This window comes from Ornithodoros turicata, chromosome 2, assembly GCF_037126465.1.
Source record: "Ornithodoros turicata isolate Travis chromosome 2, ASM3712646v1, whole genome shotgun sequence".
NCBI classification, from domain to species: domain Eukaryota; kingdom Metazoa; phylum Arthropoda; class Arachnida; order Ixodida; family Argasidae; genus Ornithodoros; species Ornithodoros turicata.
The window spans coordinates 4356232-4362117 of record NC_088202.1 but is presented as its reverse complement, the minus strand read 5'-3'; positions in this window follow the sequence as shown (position 1 = coordinate 4362117).

Sequence of the window (5886 nt, the reverse complement as noted above, 5' to 3'; positions counted from 1 at the left end):
ACAGGATCTTACAGCTAAACGACAATTTAAAAATGACGCTCACTTCCATGGTTTCAACGTTAATAAACCATTCAGCTACTTCGCCGCTACGGCCTACGATCCACCGCGCCATCTGCAAGGCCGTCTGTGATATCGCGTTTATTGTTTACGTCGTTGGCGATCACGTTGGTCTCGCGAAATAGTAAGTGGAAGTGGATGACATGTTCGTGGCTGCTGTGTCACGTATTCAGGATACCTACATCTGCCTGGTGTAGTCTTGGTGGTCGGGGATGCTAAAATCATGTTCGCTCGTTCATCTTCGTTTTCTGCCACAAGAGGAGTGAGCGCGAGAACGAATGTGGTTCGAAACACTCGGCTATTAGACACAGCAGTCGTGTCGTGTGTGCTGAGCTTATTTTGCTGCCGATGACTACGAAGAAGATGCCGTAGACGGCGAATTGCGAAGGCGTCCGAAGCAAACTGCCGTTCAGTAACCAGTGATTTTGCTTCACCGAAGTGACGAGTTCAACAAAACTCGTAGGTATGTACAGACGTCACACATGTATAAATTATAATATATAACGATGACGTATTCCATTTAACTTATGTTATCCTACTTGTCCCGTACTCAATATTGTCAACATCAACAAATTTAATTTCAGGGGCCTTCCAGTGTTGAAGTTGCGCCAGACTATATACTAAGTATTGCGTGATCCAGGCACTCAAGTTTACATGACAGAAATAGCTGAAAGCAGGTATGCAAAGTCCAGATATGGAAGCAGTAGATTTGTTAGGTGTTGCAGACTTTGTGACATTTATGGAGTCTTTGGACAGGTGCAGAACATTAGTACGATGTCAACAGTAGGAGAAGAAACCGATGAGAACTGCTAGCTTGTTTGAATGGCAGAAGAATACTTCCTGTCTGAAGAAGTGTAGTTATATGACTAAGGAACGCGAATTAATTTTCTAGAGATGCATCCTCTACACTTGAATGACCATTGAAACAGTGAAAGTTCATTGTTTTTTAAGCCCCACTACTGGAATTGTTCAGTGTGTGTCACTGCTGTAGTGAGCCATGCAAGGTTACCACATCATATTGGTCCTAAATTTGTAGGATCTGCTGTGTAGTCACTGTTGGATCTGCAGCATTATTGTTCCTGTAATATTTTCACCAACAGAGAATACAAAAGTGCACAAATGGTAAAATATAACTAGCTTGTTAAATTCAAAAGGGAAAGACGAAACTGTTTATACTTCTCTTGTTTATTTTGTTGCAGGTTTTAGAACTCTACCAAGTACGTCAAAACATCAGAGGGCAGGAAGTCCTACTCTGTTTCCTAAATCCCTGGACAATAAAAAAGAGATATATAGTTTGAGTTGTGACAAAATGTTGCTTCTACTCTTATATTATATTGCAATTAAATGTTACAATGCATTTGTAGTGTACACTGAAGTCAGTTTCAATTCGCATGGCTGTCAAAAGTACTTTACAAAAGTACATCTCAATTACACTAACAGAGAACTTATGCTATAAATTATTTAGCCATTGTGGAGTACTATGCACACCAATGGTGTATGATTAACTTTGAACCGAGATCAAGGGTTAATAATACTTGAAGTCATCCCTCAAGTCCTCCTTTACAAATGTTAGTTGGTGACGTGATAATGAACCAGTTACTCCGTTTACAAAAACAGAGTTAATTAAGTGTTAAATCCCAATCTTGGTTTAAATATTGACATTTGGAAACGTAGTCACTAAGAAGTATACTAAAAGGTTATGAACACAGTTCAGCTGAATGACACTGATGAAAATTATCTTACTTACTCCTCACATATACAATTGAGACTTGAGTATAACCTACAAATACATCTATGCCCACAGGTTACTTAACCCTCCAGGAACAAACTAGTAATTATAATATGCTGTGACAGCAAAGAAAAAGCAATGAGAAAAGTCAGCGCACTGATGGGAAAGCATCCCTAATAGCATGCATGACGCAGATTAAGATCCAGTGGAGTACTTTCTATTGTATTTTCTCGGAGCACCACATATCCATCTTGTGAATGGCCGACAGGTGGTATAACGGAATTTCCTGCAGCAGTAAGGGTTTTCCGTCCAGTTTGCCGTTCAAGTAGCGCGTAAAGACCACACGGCGCTGCCGTGTATGTTGCCATGCTCTTCGGTTTCTCGGATGTATGTAAATGACACTTGCTTGACACACTTCGGTGTCAAGGCACAGTATTTCGAAATATACGGTAGTTCTGATGCAATTGTCTGTCTGCTTTTCACACGCATTCTCTACCTCTCGGCAGCAAAAACCGTAGTATCCATCCGTAGTATCGGTCGGTTTGAATTTCACACATGAACACCTGCACGACGAAAAAACAGCGCTTGTTGCGGCTTACACAAGTGCTTCTCCCTGATACACGGGAATTTCACAAAGCAGTCCATGTTCACGGCACGGTGAGCTACTGCTGAGGACGAATGTGACTCCGATTAATCTCTGGACGAGGAATCTTCTGCTGCGAAGAACGCACTTTCCAGCACGCTAAAGCACGAACCACAGTTCTGTGTGAGCGACAGTTCTCGAATGCGGAATTCCAGCGCACTCATGTTCAAAAGGCTCGATGTTCTCGACGTAGAAATCGGACACAAATGCCCACTGCCATTTTCGTTTTCGCCGGATTAGCGCCTGGAAGTGCGCCTATGACATGCGTCCTCGACAGATGGCGCGGGGTCATGCAATTGTTGACAAACTGCACGGTTTCCTACTAGGTCCCTGGACATGCAATTATGGAAAATTCGATTACAGAAAAGCTAAAGCGATTTCAGCGGTGCTCTTTGATATTTGAACTTTTGAAGGTTCAAGCCTTTCGCTGAACATAAAGTTTCGATAGCTTTATATTCACTTTTCGGTCCCTTTAACTACCACTGGTCTTTTAAAATAATAAGTGAGACCACTCAGCATCACCACCAGGCTTATGTAATACACATAGATTGAGAAGTTACCCGCCAAAAAGAACTCGTTAAAAGTTAAGTTACCGTGTGAAAAATGTAACTAAGTTAATAACGGAGTTCTTCAGCCTGAAACGTAACTCGCAGTTACTGGGCTACTTAAAAAAAGAACGAGTTACTTCCAAGTTACTTCGGACACAAGATAGCATTACGCAGGTGCAGCGCGCATGAACAGTTGTCTTAGACCTTGAGTTGCCTGCGGAGGAGTGCAACACGCTTAAATCGTTTTCGCTTATGTCTACAATAGACCTCTCCCTGTTTGTAAACAAATGACGTCATAGTGTTCGACAGCACCACAAATTTGGTAGAATTGAACTACGCTCGAAGCTAGAGGTGAACAAGGTCGCGCCCGAAAGCCACGGTCTTGAGGGGATTACGATGGTCCCTTAAAGGGACGCGACCTTCGGTCCTGCTTTTCTTTCAATGGGAGGCAGAGAACAAGTGTCCGTTCGTGGAACCCAGCCGTCTCCTCCCGATTTGTTTCGGTTTCAGTCTGTCTACCAATGTCATGATGACGTTTCTCTGGTAGAGGTCTGTTCGAACGCTTCGCATCTTACTCCCTGTGGGTGCACAATGGTTCAGCTTCATTTCAATGGCACCGGTTCTTACTTCCTGAATAAAATACTGTCATTGATTGAATATCACGTTTCATGGCAAAAAATGCCATGAAGGAACCGGAGGAAGCAAGAAAACATATGGACGTGAGTGAAAAGCGAGTTAAACTTGGAACTTAACTTAAGTTACTTTGGCAAAGTTACCTGAAAAAGGAACGAGTTCCTCTGAAAGTTACCACGGTGCAAAAGTACCGAGTTAAGTTACAAGTTACCAAAAAAGTAAACTTAGTTACAGTAACGAGTTGCTTGTAACGAGTAACCTCGAACTCTGGTAATACATGACCCTTTCTATGCTTGTATGTATAGTTATTGTCTGAGGCTACACCTGCGAGCAAAAAGGCGCGAAAGCCGGGGGCAAAGTTCCATTCGCGCACGACAAAGCACAAGACAGAACGCCTTTACGGGAACATGATGGCATTCCCACCATATTAATGATTTTCTATCTTGCATTGCAGTTTAGAAAAATTACTACTACAAAACTATAACTTTAGGAGTCTATTAAAATTCTACTTTCAATGGGAACTATAATTGCCCTATTACTTGGATAGCTATTAATAAAGCGCTCCAATTTTTTCTCTCTTCCCATTTCAGCCTTGTCGTGCAGTGAAGCAGGCTCACTTTCAAAATAATTAATTTACACTGAGGGTGCCGTGCTTCAGGAATTCCTATGCTGCGCTCAGATGCAAGCATTTCTGCACGGATACCTACAACAGCTTACTTCTTCAACATACCGAGCTCCTAACAACATCTAAAAAACAAGCAGAGAAACCCACTTCCCAGCTTTACCATGCGACTTTCTTCTGCACAAAAGCAGTGATTTGAGGAAAGAGCAGCAAAAATTGCGCGCACTTGTGTTTGACTTAAAAAAACTGAAGCATATGCTAATAAACTAAGAAAAATACACTCATGTCTGGTATCAGATAATGCTACATACACAGCCGCATTGTCCCTTCGTAAAGAAAGCACAGGACAAGGGCACACAAATTCCTTTAAGCGAGAAGGGAAAAGGCTTAAGACGGAGCGCTCAGGAATAATAGCAGAGTCACCGGGCATCGCTACGCGTGTAACACAAGATAACAACAAGATAATTGCGGCGCGTAAAATTGCAACACTGCTAAACAAGCCCCAACATGCCACATGACGACACAAACCAGGAAAAAAAAGCACACACACACAGTCATCAGCTCAGGAATGTACAAGGAGAGGTGCTATATTGTAATTTCTCCTCCACGCTCACATACCAGCATTTCTGCGCAAATACTTCTAACTGCATACAGCTTACTCCATCAACATATCAAGCAAAGTGAATACTGGCACTCAACAACAACATATAACAAAAAACAAACAAATTTCATTCTCATGAATGGCCGAGCGGCTTTCTCCTGCTCTACCTGGATGCTGACTTTTCCCCTCACCTACATTCTGAGTAAAAGCAGTGAAAGAAGAAAAGAACCGCGAAAAATTACATGCTTTTGTGTCCCAATAGCTGTAACTGCAAAAAACCGTAGCACACGCTAATAAACTGAGAAAAAGACACCCATTTCTGCCACCAGATAATTCTTGCATAATGCCACATACACAGTCGCATTGGCCTTGCGTAAAGAAAGCACACGACAGGGATACACAAATTTCCTTAAGTGAGCAGGGAAAAGGCTTAAGTCCCCCACCTGAGTAAAATGGCAACACTAAACAAGCCCAGACGTGCGACATCGCATACCAAATACTGCTCATCGGGGAAAAGGCCTAAGCCTGCGACAGAAAATCATAGAGCATACACAACTTATTTCGCGTAAACTAAACGCGGTCTGCTGGAAAAACGATGTCACTGGACGATGCCACACGATGACGATGTCACGACGTCACACTTACTTGTCAAGTGGGGTCCCTGGTTCAGAAAAGCGCGCGTGCGCGCGCACACACACAGACAGACACACACTCTCATTTTCACACTCACAAACACAAAGTCTATTTTCACAACCACATAAATCCATATTATTCCTCAGGTCAATAATTTTCCTACCATCGTCAAAAGACAGCACAGACATGTATGCGAGCTGAGCTGACATTGTAGTAGACTTTGTGTAGACTCAGCAGAGACATTGTGTAGACATTGTGTAGACTCAGCAGAGCTGACATTGTAGTAGCTTCGCGTTAAATATTTTATTACGGCGACAGCAGAATGTATTCAGAGAAGGCTTCGGGTGTGTAAGTTCAGCCGAAGGCGTGTTGATGGGAGCGCACTGCTCTGTTGGGTACGCAAGCTTGCAGCCAGCGATG